The sequence below is a fragment of the Erpetoichthys calabaricus genome, chromosome 11, assembly GCF_900747795.2.
Source record: "Erpetoichthys calabaricus chromosome 11, fErpCal1.3, whole genome shotgun sequence".
NCBI classification, from domain to species: Eukaryota; Metazoa; Chordata; class Cladistia; order Polypteriformes; family Polypteridae; genus Erpetoichthys; species Erpetoichthys calabaricus.
This window is the reverse complement of record NC_041404.2, coordinates 80,066,182-80,083,909: the sequence shown is the minus strand read 5'-3', so window position 1 is coordinate 80,083,909 and position 17,728 is coordinate 80,066,182. Positions and strand designations below refer to the sequence as shown.

Genomic DNA, 17,728 nt, shown 5'->3' with positions numbered 1-17,728 from the left:
CTTCAGACAAGATGTCATTTTAATTTTGCATCCGTTCCTTGTGTTCATTGGGTCAGTACACTAAGTAGCGTAACCACCACACATCACTGCTGTTGAGGCCTTCCTCTGGCTATATATCAAGCCATTGAAATTAATTTAGCAGTGGTGCATTTAGTTTATAGTGGAGTTGTTTGTAAGTATTGATTTTGGCATTGTGGTAATTTTTTCTCATTTTATTGGAATTCTGCTATTGTACTGTGTATTTTGGACTTACTTGCTTTGAACTGCCTTTAAAGAACTTTATTTTTGCTCTTTTTGAGCCTTCAACCAAAGAATGGCCGGATAACAGAACACAGAGGTCAGAAATCCAGTAATTTACAAAGCAAAAGACTAATCACAAATCCAAGATACTAACCACACCATGAGTGAATTCAATGAACTGCAAAGGACTATGGGTTGTTACTACCTTGATAAGGCTAAAGGGAGACACTTGACAGTGATGGGCAGGGGAACCACCCACAAAACACATGGAATGTAACAAAAGATGATTAGTCATAAAGAATCTAAATAATCAACAATTTTAGCACAAAAAAGAACAAAATATACACAAGAGAAGTCCAAACTCTCAGGCTGAAGTATAACAGAGTGGGTCTTTTCTGGGAATTCCAGTAAAGAACCTGCCTGGCCTGCTTTTGTGTCTTTTGGCGGCCCACACCCTTCTGCTGTGTCTGTGACCCTAGATCACAGCAATTGAAAATTCATTCAGGGAGGCGCAACTTTTCTGTTTCTTTTTAACTACTAGGGGGCTCTGCCCCCTGCTCGCTTTGCTCGCCAACCCCCGGGTGGGCGCTTTATGCTAGCCACTTTGCAGATCTGCCGCATATGGGGAAGCAGATGAACAATTTAAACAGGTTGTTATTTTTATGGGAATTGTTACATATGCATAATAGAACTAACTGTTTTACATTGCAGAGAGTAATTAACCATATTACAAAATAGTAAAACATAATAAATTGAAAGAAAGTTATGTTTCATGTTGAGTTTGAGGTATTCATTGTGTTATATGTTTTCATTCTGTTTGGCATTGAAATTAACACGCAAATACTTTTTAAACTTTCACTTTCACTGTAAAACTTCAGCAAAAACAATTTTTTGAATTAACTTTTTGTCAATATTGCATTGAGTTTTGATTCCGTGTTTGGACTTACATCATGACAATGTGGAAAAATACAAAAGAGCTTGATCAATCTGGTGTACGTGACAAGGGCCATGCAAACTCTGCTTGCCCATGGCGTACGTGACAAAGGGTCATGTAGACCCTGCGTGCAAAGTATGCGTGCTAAGTGCTACTTCTTGTTTTTAAGGTTACTACACAAAAAACCACAAGGGTGGACCCATCAAAAACTAAGGGACTAACAAATGTACTCAACCCTTGGGTTTGGTAATGCTGATTCAGGCTAATATTTTGAAATACTTGTGTAACTAAAGTCATAAGACAAAAAACCCTATAAAAATTTTGGAACACCTACCCCTCGGGGCAGACGAAGGGCAGGTGTCCTAGCTACTGTGCTTCTCTGTCATTTTAACCTTTGCCTGGTGTGAATTAAAGATTTTTACTAACTTTAATTATATCTCTCTGTCTTCAGTCACTAGAAACGACACCATAGAAAAAGTGTCCACAACAACACAATGTATAACTGCCCGTGAGTGAATATCGTTTCTTTCTCTCTAATAAATAAACCGACTTTTTCAAATGTTTGTCCCTGTGATTTGTTAATTGTCATAGTAAAAGCTATGTTAACGGGAAACTCCAAATGTTTTAATATGAATGGCATATCAAGATCTCCTTTGGTATCTAATGTTATCTGCGGAAAATGTACTATGTTACTTTTCTTTGATACATCCTTCTTTTCACTGTAATTCGACCGGTGGAAGACCGGACGGTGTTAACGGTTGTAGATATTCTACAGGATATTGTAAGTTGATGTTTTCAACTTCTGCACCATCACCACCAACTGTTTCAGCATAGTCTATTGATACACATTTAATTAATTTGCCATGTAACAAATCAACATTTTTCATGTTAATTAATTTGACTTCAACATTTCTCTGTGTTAGGATTGTCTGTGTACTCATTTCTTCTTTATTCTTCAATATGATTTCTCAAGATTTTCTTTTATAATACAGAGACTAGTGTGGTTTGCCTATTGGAGTTTGGTATTTTGATTCTATTTATTTTTTGTTTGTGATCCCTGATCTTACATTCTGGTATGGGTACTTGTGTTTAATTTTGTTGCAGTATATTCATTCTCCTCAGCACAGGCACAATAGTTCTGCTCTGTCATCCACCCATCTAACTATTTTCAGAATTCTCCTACTCCTGTTTTAAGGTCATAGTAGTCTGAGTTTATCCCGGGGGACCTGGGCACAAAGTGGTAGACACTACTAAGTGGGATGCCAGTCTATCATTAAACACACTCCCATGCTCACCCACACTCACACTAAGAAAGTTTAGAGTCCTCGATAATATTTTCAAAGGAAACTGAATAGCATGGAATAAAAGTAACATTTTAATTATAGTAAAATTGTCAATGTGTACCATGTTGTGATTGAGAAGATTACTTCTAGTTATTATTAATCCTTAAATGCCTGGACAATTTGCAACTTTGTAAACTTCATATAAAAAGCAGCCCAGCTTTGGACTACGTCAGGATCCAAGAGCTCTGAGATGGAAATACTATCCAGTATAATACTTTAACATTCATATGTCTAAATATAATCTTAAGAGGAAATGCAGTTAAATTTTTATAATATAACTAACATAATCTACCAGCTTCAAATGCAGATGCCTTTCCTATTTCAGAAAGAGGAAAACATTTTCAATTCTTCTGTCCATCTAAACATTGTAACATATGTTATGTCAACAGGTTAACAAATGTCAGCTGCCACAGCCTATTTCTAGGTGTGCGACACTATAAACAGGACAGACACTTCCTGACACACTGGTTTGCCTGAGCCGCTGGAATCAGACTTTTATGTAAAGGAGCTAAGGTTTCCAATTGGCATTGCCAGGAGAAAGTGACAAGATAAGCAATTGCTTTAGGAAAGGCTTCAAAGGATGGAGATTTCCCAATGGAGTTTTCCTCACATTCACAAAGGTTTGCAGGAAACTGATACAAACCACAAGAGGCTTTCCAGTGAATCACATACTTGAATCAGCCAATGTTTGTATTGTAACGGCAGGCAAACTCTGTCATCTCATTTTCCATGTGTTTTCCTGGTGAGGTTTCCAGTGGTAATGGGGCAAGTTAAACTTCTAGATCTTAAGTAAGTCTCCAGCTCCTTTTTGAGCAGAGTTTTCAGGTGTTCCCAGATGCCATTTCCCAATAGCATGGCGTAGGTGTCTGCTGCTAGTGGGTCATACTTAGTGCACGTCCTGTGGGATGTGCCCAGAAGTCAACCCTAACCTGATGTCCAAGCCATCTCAATTGGTTCATTGTTGGGCAGATCAGCACTGGTCCTACACTGAAGCTTAGTCAATTTTTACATTTCTCTGTATCATGGAGGCTGAGCCCTAAATTTGAAATTAAATTTAGACAAATGTCATTTCTTCCAGTTCTACAAATGATTCTTCAGATGGCCTTGTGAAGTGTGCCCTGGATATTCTTCTCACGTAATGCTTATATGTCCTGTGCCTTTCTGGTAATCCTTGCTGGTAATTCTGTCCACCTAAATGTCTTGCTTGGTAATATTTATTATACTTGGAACATGGATGAGAAAAGGAAAGAATACACTTTAGTCTGTTCTCCATCATGGTGCTTATTATGATCGTGAAAGCCTTTTGTGTTCTTCTTTATCTTAGACTTTGCAGATTCTTAAGGGTATTGGATTTTGGTACAGTTTTTTGAATTTTTGCCTGTGTTTTCATTTTAATATCTCAATCTGTTCCTGTCTATTATTTATTTCTCCAAGGCTTCGTTTTCTGCTGCTTCCTAAGTTTATTATTCAAATCTGCCCTCAAGATGTGTTATACTCAGCAAGAGCTGACGTGATCAGCAGTGCTTTGCACTTCAGTAACAGGCCTAGGTCTATTTTCATCAGGAAGCTGTTCTTTCACGGCTGAACCTTCAAAGTATACACGTACAAGTGCTTAGTACAGCATTTAGTATAACACTCTAGAGAGATTTCTCACTGAGAAATGAAAATTATTATAATTTGTTCTCTAATGATAGGTCAAAGCACTAGCACACCACTACTTTCTCTTCAATCAGATTGAGGAACACAAGAAAATTTGCTTTTGAAATAGCACTCAGCTATTTATGACATGGCCCTTATCTCAGAACAGAATACCAGATGCAAAATAATCAATTTTTAAAAAGTGCATGTAAAGAGACAAGTTATGAATATACAGACTAGCAGGTTGCAAAGGCCAAAGACTTGGTGACAAAAGAGGATGAAGCAAAATGTCCAGAATGAATCACCAAATCTGGGATAGAACAAACCCCTATGTTCCCCCAAATTCTGGCTTTCAGAAATCAAAACCAATTTGGCCTTCTAACAATCAAGCCACACTAATATGGAACACAGGATTTAACACTTGTAGGTCAGTCAGTCAGTCAGTCATTGTCCAACCCACTATATCCTAACACAGGGTCATGATCATCAGACATAATTTTATTTACTTACAGAAAGTCTCTCTCATTTTCCTGTATCACTCGCACATACAGTTCAGTACTGAATTTGCCAAACCGTTCATAGTTATGATGAGTGATGTACTGCTGCATTCTAAAATCAACACCTTTTTTTCAGAATGTCACACCCCACTTATAGAAGATTGCTTCCTGTTTGTTTAATCTAAAGTTTGACAATTCTAGATATAGACACAGATAATTATTGCCACTTAGCAAGAAATGCCATTTTCATGACAAAACAAAAATGTCAGCTGAAACAGTTTTTGATCCATATGCTTTCTTGTTTCAAACAATATGTATGATATTTTGTGGAAAACAATATTTTTGGCAGTTGTGTCATCAGCTAATCACTTAGTTCCTGGCTAGCTTTCAACAGGTAATATTGGCCATCATAATGTCCAATTTCTCAGGTTCTGGTTAAACATTATGGCAAATTCAACTGCTCCCTTCTGTCCACCTTTTGTTGGTTTCTACTTGAACCTGGCAGGACAAACCCAGTCTGTGGTTTGCCCATGAACTGAAGGCTTGCTTCTTTCATGGGTGTTACTGCTCTGAAACGGGACTGTTTATCTTACCTTCTAGTAATTGCTTCAGACTTTCACAGTTAGAAAGGTTACTGATAATAAAAATCCAGTGACTCAAGTTTAGCTCTCCCAGGAGAAAACAAAAAACAGTCACGTGCAGAACATGTAAACTTCTCTCAGAAGGCACCCAAGGGCTGCTTAAATTTGGCAAGCGCTTCATGCTGTGGTAGCAATGCAAACAGTTGATTTCATCAATGTGAAATCTGCCTTTTGAAATGGCACATTGAACATAATGTCCTCTGTTGAGCTTTAAAGAGGCCACAGTGAGCGTCCTTATCTTGTATTTTGACAATCCCTTATTTTTAAAATGTTTATCCGTGATGCAAAATACACTCATTTGGTCTCAAGTTCATTCTTAATTCTGGTATTTTATGTTTACTTTGGTGGGTTAGATTAAGGCTATGTCATCCAGTAACCTTGAATTTGGTTATGCAGTATAAGAATGTCGTGTAATAATTTGGTTTGACTTTTACAGCATTCTAATTGCTAATGATGTGTCATGGCATTAATGTATCATCACTTTTAACTACAAGTAATTCTGGCTGTACAAAAGCAACATTCTCAAAGATCAAGGGCAATTACTTTGAAAAGATAAAGCATCATTTAGATTGTTTAAACCTTAAATTCACCCATGCATTTTTTTGTATCCATTTAACCCAAATAAGGAGCATTAGGACTGTAGCCTACTTGGACACAGAGTAGTAACCAACTTTGGATCCAGTCTATTACTGGTATGCTCATTCATATTTGTATACCAGGACAATGTTATTATTCAGGTAGTGGAATAAAATCCAGAATACCTGAAAGAAAACATGCAGACTCCACAAAGACTGTGCCCAGGCTGCCATTCAGACTCTACGTACTTCAGCTGGTAGATGGCAGCACTTACGAAAAATAAAAAATCCAAAAATAACGAGAGTTTTCTTTTTTAAAAAAATATTTCTCAGAAGTTTCCAAAATGTAATCACCCTCAAAGTACTCTCCCTGAGACACAATACACTTGTCCCACCACTTTTTCCATTGTTCAAAACTGTTTTGAAACTCTTGCAAAGTGATAGACTTCCGTGCCCCTGCCATTTGTTTCTTGTCATCTTCTAGATCCTGAAAATACTTTCCTTTAAGATCCCTCTTCATCCTTGGAAATAAGAAAAAAAAGCAGGGTGCAAGGTCTAGGAAGTTGTGGAGTAAACCGTTTTCATCCCATTTTTTTTGTGAGAAACTGACGCAGACTCAATGCTGTGTGGGCGAGAGCGTTTTTGTGATGCCGAAGCCACTCGCCTGATCACCACAATTCGGTCGTTTTCTCCACACTGCATCACGCAATCGCTCGAACACTTCAAGGACGCTGCTTGGCCAAATGATGCAGAGGGCAGTCTAGTACATGCACATAGCAGCAAACATCGGAAGTAAAGCACCTCCAGCCTCCAGAAAAAAATTCTTGTTATTTCTGGGCCCCCTCTTGTATTACTACCGCTCAGCTGTGCTCTTATTAAAAATGGTGAATGTAATATGGTGACATTATTAAGCATAAATCTTGCTAGAGAAGGTATTGGCCTCTTATGAGTAATTGGGTTTATGCATGATTATGCCCTGAGATGGATTAAAGTTCTGTTTACGGATGGCTCTCACTTTGCACATAGTGCTTCTCAGATAGACAGAGGATCTCTGTAACTCTAAATTGGAACAGCGGGATAGAAAATTGATAAGGCAGATGGAAGGGGCAAGCAACATATTCTCTGCGCCGATCAATACTACCAGCTCCTATTGCACTTTGAACCCATACCAGGTGTCCTCCACAGTGTGTTTTTCAGCCTATCTCTAAACCATCTGTGATCTGTATCTGGATCTCTCTAGCTTATGGGAACCAATATGTTACCTGGTGCTCAGACACGCAAATAAAAATGTCACTGGATTATGTGCACAAGGCAATAAACTTGAGAGCCCTCCCATGTGGGTTTGGAATTAGTTTGACCTGGCACTCCCATTAACCATTCTTGACTTGTTTATATTAAGTCTTGGAACATAGCAGAAGACAATGCTCAGAAGTCAAGGTACTACCGGGTCAAGAGTGTTACAAGTATGCCATAAGGCAGGAGAAATCACAATAAAAACCTTCCCTAGACAAAGAATCCCACATTGGCAGAGGTTCATTTGAAAAGGGAACCAATGGGAGAGTAAGGTTATGCATGACTAGCTTGAAAACAATAGTATTGCTTCATTCATCTACAAGGCAGAATGTGGTTCAGAGTTGTGAAAGTATTGCTCTTGTCATCTTGGAGGCCGAGCCTTTTAAGGGATGCACCGACATCAGTTTTGTAGGGACCTTGTTGTCCCTGCTGCCATTCACTATAGAAATGGACAGAATGTAATGTTAAGAGGGAATTAAAGGTTAGCATTTACAAGCGGAAACAGTTTGAAGTTTGGAAGAGAGTGAGGCAAAACCTCAGGAGGAAGAAAAAACAAATTCAGAGAGAAAGAATGAGTGAAGCGACAGTAGGCGAGATTCATATCTTATTATGACTTTGGATGCTAGGCAAGTGAGGGAGCCATGCTACTATTTAGAACTTGCATAGAAATGTCAAAAGTGAGAGTGGGTTTTAGTTATATTATGTCTTTGAGTACTGTATTTTCTTCACAATCATACTTCGCTTGTATCTTTGCCAGGTTGTGTGTAAACAGGTAGGAGCACAAACTCCTTATTTACAGCATCTTTAATCCTTCCAAAATAGTTTGTTTCAATGGGTGTGATGACTGTGTGAACAAGCACTGCTCTAACTCCATCATTAAATCTGCTGGTGATACCATATAGGCCTGATCACAGCTTACAGTGCAGAGGTCTGAATAGACATCAGAAAATAGAAGACAGACCACACTCCCATCTACATTTGGAGGAGTGCTTTTGAGCGGGAGAGCAGCTTTAAATTTCATCAAGTGACCATCACTGATGCACTGTAATGGGAACAACATATGGGGCCTCTTGTCAGGAAGGCTCATTTGCCGAAAGTTTGATTTCTCCATCTGTTCTCACAGTAGAGCCCATCTTATAATTTTTATATAATATACTGTATAGAATTTTTAAGGTGTTCCCTGATTTGGGACCTTCTCACCATCCTTTCGTCCTCTGTGAGAGACTCTACACGGACACTGACCAGGCTCAGGGTTCAAATCCAGAACACTGAACCAGTAAGCCAGCAGTGATAATTAAGCTGCCAAAATCAATATGATTGTCCCATTCAGGATTGTCACATAACTCAGAGCATTAGGACTGAGCTGTTCTGTCTCTGTTTAAATGCTTTTTAATAGAAGGATCTCAAGTTGCAGAAAAAGGCAATGAAATTTCAGACAATAATTTTACAGTAAATGGTGGTTCTTTGTAGTACTGTGTGTTCAGTCAATGTTATGTCCACCCTATTTATGACTTTAAAGTCAGCAACAGTAGTTGGCCTGAGTAGTAAAAGCAAAAGTATAAAACATGGGATAAGCAGCTGTAGCAATAACAACCTTGTTCTTAATTTTAATGAATTGAAAGGAATTGTACCTCATTCACTCCCATAAGCAGGGCCGGTGCTGCCATTAAGGCAAATTAAGCATTCACCTAGGGTGCAGATCATATGGGGGTTAGAATCCAGCCACACAGTTTAGCTACCAGACAGTTGGTTGGCGCACTAATAACGGGACTGCCCACAAGCACAGCATGTCTCACTCTTCTCTCATCATTGATTGGGGAGCATTGAAAGAGTTTTAAGTTGATGTGAGTTCAGATCTCTGATGTTTTTTTTGGGATGGCAACAGTAAAAATATCCTAATGAAACCAGAGCAGTGCTTTTATTTTCGTGACGTCTGTCCTTTATGAAGGATATTAATATCAAATGTTGTTGTTCCGAAGTCCAGAGCATCATCATGCACTCTTACCATCTCTTTCTTGTGGTCATTTGCTCTGGCAGATCATATCAAAACAGAAGGACATAATATAACTAATTGTAAGATGATTTCTAATTTTAAGTACTATATATTTCATGTAAATCATTGCACAAGTAACATCTGAAATATCGCTCAAGCCAGCTGCTTCTTGTTTTCTTCCCTGTATGACATTTGTTCTGTTGTGTCTTGCTGCTGATGAATTATTGTGGCTATTGATGGCTGTTGTTTTGATCATTATTTCCTTTTTGTTATTAAAGCCCCTGTGAGCAACAATTCCAGTTGAATATGAATCTGAACTTGGTATCATTTGCAAAAGATTTACATAATGTGAAACCCTGGGGGATGCTAAAGACCTACTCAGTATACAACTGTGCAACTGAAAAAGATTAGCAGGGCTTCAAAATGTAATATGTACTTAAATTCAAAGCAAAAATTGGTTACCATTTTCATAAAGAAGTATAGATGCCCTTACATTGTAAACACATACTGTGTCATTTCTGTTCTAGCTGAGTTAGCAGCTCTTTTTCAAATGTCACAGACCTCGCCCTGCCCTAAAACTCACCTGCTCACTCTGGTTTTAAAATGTGGAGAGAGCTTCATACTTGCTGAGGGAGAGAAGAGAAATGGCTGCTAAATGGTCTCTTCTCTGCCAGTTGGAGTCAGACATGTTCTCTGTCATGATCATCACTACTTATTGGGCCTCACTGTTCATAAAAGGTAAGCGTAACATCTTAGGCACCCCATGAGTATAAATATATTAGTTTGGATTATAGTGAAAGAATCATATCACTTGTTCAAAAAGGCTATAGCAGACAGATTCTGGTCAACCATATAAAAACTTGTTAGTTTTTTACTTCAAAGCACTTCTAATATAAAATGAGTATAGAATTGTATCAATTTGATGAGAGGTATGAATTATCATACTTATAAATTAATCAGTACATTTGTATTTTATCAAATGAACCTGCTTGCTTCATTCAACGGCCCTCTTGACAGCATATGCCTGCAAACTCCATGTTTGCTGCAGGCGTCCTGCCGGCTTAGGTATTTGAATAACATTAAAACTGTACAGCCAACAGTAATTCTATGAGATTGCTTTAAAGGCCATCTCTGGTTATGTAATCCTTAAAAGCATTTGCATTTGCAAATGTTGAAGTCCCCACCCTGATAGTTATCCAGGACAAAGTGTGGTTATTAGGGTTGAGGTTTCCAAATGATCCTTTCGTGGTACTTTCTTTGAATGTTGACATCACAATGGCCATGGTTTGACAAAAGGTCACTATGGGCCAGATGTTGATTTCCTTGTCATATTTTGTTGTTTAAATCAGTTCAATGCTCCCATTGAATTTGTCACCCTATGTGATCATACAGATAGTGTGAATCTGTTTCAGTTTATGCAAAGCATATTGGGAAATGTTAAGCACAGAGATTCTCTTAATTAAAAATAAAATAATAAAGCACTTCCTTCACAAAGGGGTTTGTGAATCAGAAGAGCAAAGACAGTCCTGTTCAGCATGGGAGGCACTGCAGCTTGGCAATATTCTTACCAGCTTAGATTCATCCAAAGTAAAAGACAAAATATAGAAGAAGCTACTACTCATCTGATTCATCTTAGTCCTTTATAATAAGCAGAAATGGCCCCTTTCACAGCGGTCAGCATTAGAAGGTGCTTGAAAAAGATCAATATAAAGAGGCACAAAATAAATTACAAGAAATTTCAAATCAAATGTAAACCAGAGGCAATTAATGGTTACATGGATGTTTGAGAGGGTGCTGTAAATGTTCTGACAATTTTTCACTTTGCATGTAATTGAAGATATTTGCTTATGCAGTTGATAAACTGGATCCTCTGCATTTGTAAGATTACTTTGGTGAGGTTGTTGCTTGTTTATAGTTGGATGAGTGTGCCTTGTAAATGGCCATGGCTTGAGCAGAATGGGGATCCCCCCAGGCACTGCCATATAAATGTCAGTAAGGCATGGGTTGTATTGCATATTTATTAAGATCAGTAAGAGTAGTGTTTGCACTATGACTGTATGTCCGTATTGTCAGGTTTCTACTGATGTGGTAGACATTTACTAGAACACAACTTTTTATTTTACATAGTATATTTAAATTGTTGACATCATTCCAAAATATTCTATAAGTGTAGATCTATAACATAATCATTACACATATTTTTCAAAGCAGGAACACAGTAGTTTGCTGAGGGCCACACCACGAGAGGGAGGCAGGGCTTAAACAGATATTCTTGTGGTTAAAGTCTTGTCATACAGTCATTAGACCACAGATGCAACGTACAGATTTCTTTCCATTGTTATTTCCATTAGAGATTTAATGGGATATTTTCTTTTGAGCCAAAAATGGCTCTTTGCTAACTTTCCTAGGGGATGTGATTGCATTTCTGCAGATGCGTCGAAACACAGTGCCATTGTGATGAATGCAAAGAACAGGTATGCAGTGAGATCAGGGCTATGTTAGGAACTTTGACCGCAGTGCTGTACATTTTCAGATCACAAGCAAATTGTTTTAAATAGCTGCTTATGTGAGCTTGGATCCAATCCGTGCAGCTTAGTGAACAAATACGTACATAAATAAACAATGTGCCATGTTGAGTGACACTTCTCATCCATTAGCGTCTGGAATCTTTATTTAATCACTATAGAAATTGTTCTGCCAAGTAAATCTTGGCACTTCTGGGACCTTCAAACCAGTCCTGCTGATCAACTGATTCTATTATTGAGAAACTGAAGCTCAATGATATGGATGTGCTAATAGACAAGCTTGATGTCTCCTAAGTGATGTACACAGAATCAGGTCAATCTAAACTTCAGTCAGCCCTCCATCAGAGTGGACCTAAACATTTCAACTGTATGTTATCTCACACCTTTTCTACTTCAGTGATACCAGGTAAATGAACCAGTACTGAGATTCCCATATGCCCGGAAACACAAATGTATGATTGTCCTCATTTTTTTTGCATAGACTGGCAATCATAGCACTTCTATAAGGAATATTTCTACTTGTGTTCAATTGGTACATTTCCATACATTAAATATTTTACAAGTTAACACAATGGTATTGGCCGTTAATGTGAAGAACAGACTTTCTTAAATATGTATACAAAAAAGTAAGACTTTATGGTAAAGAAAGAATTATTAGACACCTTTTGAAACAAAGTGTGGGGAGTTTTCATTCTTGGGCCATCCATAACACTACCTCCACTTTTAGGTCCTGCAATTATCTTTATATCATTTAAACAGTAGGGAGCAAATTCAGGCAAACAAATTCCAGAACAACACACAAAAAGAAAGAAAACACTTTACGCAATCGCTTCTAGAAAGGCCAAATCCCCTGCAAAGCAAAATGGATAGTAGTACCTTAAGTCAAGCCATATTTAAAAGGATCAAGGCAATATTACTGGCTATGTGAACTTTGATTTATGTGCAAATTTGGTAAACAGACTCTACTTTTTCATATGGCAGAAGGATTTAATTAACCTTCCAAAAAAATCCCGAGAGTTCAACATGGCCTCTCTGCCACATGCTCATAAATTAGGGGAGCTGTAGTGACTGGCAGGAGTTTGTGGGTGTCCATGCTTTTCTTTTTTCTTAGCCAGTAATAATTCCTAATAAGTGACATATCTGGCATGTTACTCCAATATTAAACACAGCGAACATGAGTAATTTATCTTCATCTGCTTTTCAATGATGATGAAACTAAAATGTCGGCAATTTATGTTAAAGTTTGACTTAACCAGGGGCCTGCTCTTACCTTTTTCCTTTACTTAAACACTGCTGTTTTTCTTGTCAGTGGACTTGGACATGTTTATAGTTATCTCCCTATTGTTGGAAAATCTTTGCCTACTCTGAATGAGCAGGTTAAAAGTGTGGAAAGGATTGGCAAGGGGTGGTCTTCATATACAGTTGGTTTGGGCCCAAAGAATGAATAATGAAACCTCTTCCAAGGTTTAGACTGATCCTAATCAGCTGGGCTTCAAGGAGGGCCATCCCACAGAAATGGTTCTACTTACCACTGTTGACATGTCAGAGCAGGCTATAACTACCAACTTGTCGTCTGTCCTCATCCTAGATCTTTACTCTACTTTCGACGTGGTCAACCACCATTTAGTCTTTGCCATCATCTAAGACCTTGGTATCACTGGGATTGCCCTGAATTGGTTTGAATCGTTTCATTTGGGGCAGATCCTACCGTGTCTCCTGGCATGGAGCGATGTCAAGGGATGACTAGGCAAGCATAGGGGTGCCCCAAGGATTGGAGCTGGGCCATCTCCTCTTTCCTCAGTGCACCTCTTCACTAGGCCCTATCATCAAGTCAAATGGCTTTTCTTATCACTGCTATGCTAATGATTTACAGCTGTACCTGTCATTCCCTCCAGAGAACCACAACGTACCAGTTAGAGTTTCCTAATGTCTCATTGATATTTTAACTTGGATGAAAGACCACTATCTACAATTCAAACTGGCAAAGCCTTCTTGTTATCCTAGCTCACCCGTTATTCAGCACCCCATCTCTGTTCAGTTTGGCTCGTTATTGCTAACACCCACTATGTAGGTACACAATCTTGCAGTCGTGCTCGACAACCAGCTTGGTGAAATGTGAATCCTGGCATTCATTTATTAATTTCTGAATCTATTTAGTCCAAGGCAAGGTTGCAGATTGCTGGATCTTGTCCTGGCAACATTGGTTGCAAGGCAAGAACCAACTCTGGATGGTAAGGAAGTCTGTTACAGGCCAAATCAGAGAAGTCATATAACAGTGTACATGCATCTTTGGATGTGGAAGGAATTGTAACTGTTTTGCATGGACAGTAGGAGAATGTGCAGCTTTCATACACACACACAGACAGAGTAACTGGACTGGGATTCTAAAATTCAAGTCTCTGCAGCTGTGAGGCAGCAACACTAATCTCTGTGACACCTTGCCATCTGGCAACTCTTCTAGCATATTCTTAATTTGCCAAATCAAGGAAAGAGCAAACAAGGATCCCACTGAGGAGTACTGATGCCCAAACACAGGCACCCCCAAATCCTTACGACATGGGGTCTATTCGTTTGAGTATTTTTTATTACCATCTTTCACATGATGGATTGCCTTTAGCACACTGATGTTTCGCAACTAATACAAGCCTCTTGTGTGAGGCTATCATGTCTGAGATGAAAATAAATAAATCACTACCCTCAGAAGAATTCAAAAATAGGAAAACAAATGCAAGGAATCCAGTAGCTTTGGTAAGATAAACACATGTTTAACTAAAGTTCCCTGGCCATTTCGATAATCAGGAGCACTGTGGCAGGACTGGTCAGGACAGGCATTGGCTTGGTTCTTGTCATTACACTGTTTGGAACCCTCTGAATACTGTATGCCATACACAGTGAGCTCTAGGGGAATATATTGAGTATTTTTTGTAGTTTTTCTGCTGGCAGCACACAATCGACATACGCATAGTTTATAGATGCTATTGATTTCTTTTTAGTGAAATTAACTATCAGATCAGTGCATAAATTTCATATCGTAGCAGATTTTTAAATTTCTCTTTTATTTTTTGAGATAGAGTTTGCAGACTATCAAAGTTGAATTTTTGGACATATAGTCTCCAAGTAACAGATTGAAGTTTCTTTATGAATGTCTGAATGAAGGATTGAATTGCTATTTGCACTTGACAGGGCTTCCCCAAGCTGAATTCCCTGACAGCCTAGGCTGTTCCTTGATGGCCTCTAGGCTGACATCATTTTACTTTATTTAATGGCTTCTGAGATCTAAAGAAAAAAGTCTATACATAACGCTCCTTTGAGCTCTTAAACACAGATTTACAAATCTCGCAGTGTCACACTTCATTCAACATAAAACCAGAAATTTTGCTCCTTGCATGACAGCTGCCTAAGACTTCAGGCTTAACTAAGGAATACAAATAACAGCTGGCATGAATAGGGCAGGGTAGCATGGGCACTCAAGGTGGCATTCCCACAAAACACAGCAAAGTCCCCCTGAGCCATGTGAAGTTATGTGGTCAGTCTTAAAATGAACACCACCAAACAAGAGAGAACATAATGTGGCACATACCTTTGTTGCTTTCCCAATCAGAGTGCAGACCACCTCAATAACATTTGTAGCTGGCCAGCAATTCCTCAAAAGGGCCACTCTTGATTTTGTGAACTTAGGAGGTCGAGGTGGACAAATGTTTTTGTTTTCTTTTTAGGCAGGACACTTGTCAGAATTACTTTTTTTGTGAGTTATTGTTGGTTTTAAATATGTCTTCTGACTGTTCTCTGGCTGTAAATTAGACAAATATTTTTTTTATTATTAAAAGGAATAGCAGAAAAGATTCTTCATCCCTCAAAGCTTTAAATTCTAATCTGAACACCAGCTATGGAGTGGTTATTATACAGTTCTAGCCCAGGAGCGATTCCTCTCTGTCCTTAAACAAAAACCCTCTCCTTATGTCCATGGACTTCTCTGTTTCTGCTGCCAGCCTGTTGGCGTTTAGTCTTTCCCCCTTTTATTTCAGCCAGTCAGGTCACTTACTAAACTTAAGCAAAAAGTCACTGCAAAAAAGGTAAAAAGTAAATTTTACATCATCATTGCAGGATGCTGCTAGGTTTGTATCTTCAGAGGTCCCATACCTCACACGCTGCTCGATGCCATCCACATTCCTTTAGAAAGAAGCCATCTCAGCACTTAATATGATAAGTCAGGTTTCCCTGGAGAGAAATGTGTCCTCAGAATTTCCAGGGTGCATCACCTAGATCAAATAGAGTTCTTCATACTAAGCCACTCTGGACTCTCTTGAGCTGCATTTTTTTGGTCTTTCCTGTATTCTCTTCTGCAGCCAGCTTTTACGCTTGCCTGGACACTTTTTGAAGTCTTGCTATAAGCTGAGCGCGTGTGTGCAGCTCTTCCTCTGCGCTTGTCGCTCAGCGGCCTGCCCACTGCAGTCTCCTAACTCTCTGCGAGAGGTTTGTACTTGTTTTTATTGAAAGATGAGAAGCCCGTCCCCCTGCCTGGAGCTGAGACAGGGCTGTCATGCAATACCCTCCTTGTAATACTGCAGTAGCCCGGTGCACTGAGCTACACCTCTTCTCAATGCCACCTTTGGTCTGCTTCAGTCATCTCCTTTGTTCAAGGTGATGTAAAAGGAAGGACAAGAATGAATCAAGAATTAATCTGCAAGGGTAATACGTCTGGACCTGCTATGGAAAACATTAGTTTAGCAGTAGAGGACACTGAGGGTGATGCAACAGCAGGGAAGACCTTCATTTTATGAAACTCATTTATAAGGCAGACAGCATCCAAGGATGCTGAGATTAGAACTCCCAGATGAGTAACAGATGTGAGACAATGTCAGCAAAAGAAGTTGTGGCCTACATGACAAAGTGTTCTCTCACATTTCACCATGCAGCCAAGTACTCCGTGAAAGTGCCTCTGTCCCGATATATAGTGGCAGTAACAATTGGAGGCAGCATCCTTCCCACATTAATGAGTGGAAGATGTGTTTGGTATATGAACCTATGTGGTACTATGGCTCTGCAAAAAAAAGAAAAAATTAATCAAGTCCCTAAAGGCTATGGCACTGACCACGATAATGACCCCCTAGGAAAAGAAGAAGAAACAGTGTAATATGAGGTCAGTGTAGCTCCCAATCATTAGAACTTGTTGCTTAGGAAATGCAGCTTAGGCATTAAGCCTGATTTATATTTTTGTGTCGAACCTATGCCGTAGCTATCTGCAGAGGCTGCAACTTTGAAATCAGTTTGTACTTCTGCATTGCTGCAGTCGCATGCCTGAACAATAGTTGCAGTGTTTGCAGCATGCAAGAAAAGAGAATAGTTTGCTAAAATGAAGTCAGTTTTTGCCCTCCAGGATCACTGCTCCTCTTGTTACACATTTACTTCTTTAGGTGAATGCATTTGTCCACATTTTTCCACTTTTGCATACATTTGCCAGCTTACAAACTGGAAGATGATTGTAAACAACTTTCAGGAAGTATGTATTTAACAAACTGACTAATCAGAGTCATAAAGGTCTGCGTTCGAGTCACATTTTTGAGAAGGGCTACACTGTAAGTAAGTATGTCATAGGTTATGTGGGCAATGGTATACCTACGGCGTGGATTGACTTAGAAGTATATATCAGCCTTTAGATGAGGGATAACAGTCAAATAAGTCTGAATTCTAGATTGAGACTTTGGTCCATTTCAATGTTTCATAGTCAGACCATGCCATGCAAGAAAAAATTAATCAAGTCAATCAAGGACCAAAATCTTGCCATAGCAGACTGCTGAAACAGAGGAAGTGAAACGGACCATGACAGAGCCATGCCTCATTAGACTGTACCACATCTCTCTATTATAATAAAAAAAATCTTGGTTAGAGAGACAAAATGTGACTTTCTCAGAGAGACACTTTCAAGTCCCGCAAGATGAGACTTCGTGCCCAGAGATTTAACCACGTCCGGGGCCAGAAATAAAAGACAAAGAGTAGATGACAAAGTAGAACATCGTAAAGAATTCAAAAACATTGACGCGATACACAT

The 17,728-nt window shown here is 38.9% G+C and overlaps 1 protein-coding gene across 2 annotated transcripts in view; it reads right to left on the bottom strand.

Moving 5' to 3' along the window:
* avpr2ab (arginine vasopressin receptor 2a, duplicate b) overlaps nucleotides 1-16,141 on the bottom strand; it is a 147,114-nt gene extending 130,973 nt beyond the window's left edge. Inside the window, exons 1-2 of one of the 2 annotated variants that reach the window (XM_028813410.2) lie at nucleotides 15,820-16,141; nucleotides 15,260-15,352 (exon numbers count right to left, since the gene is read on the bottom strand). The gene's annotated coding sequence lies outside the window, so the exon portion shown is untranslated. Of the gene's footprint in view, nucleotides 1-15,259 lie in introns of both variants that reach the window. The other variant, XM_051933645.1, reaches the window with a different exon arrangement.
* Nucleotides 16,142-17,728: the final 1,587 nt, after the last annotated feature.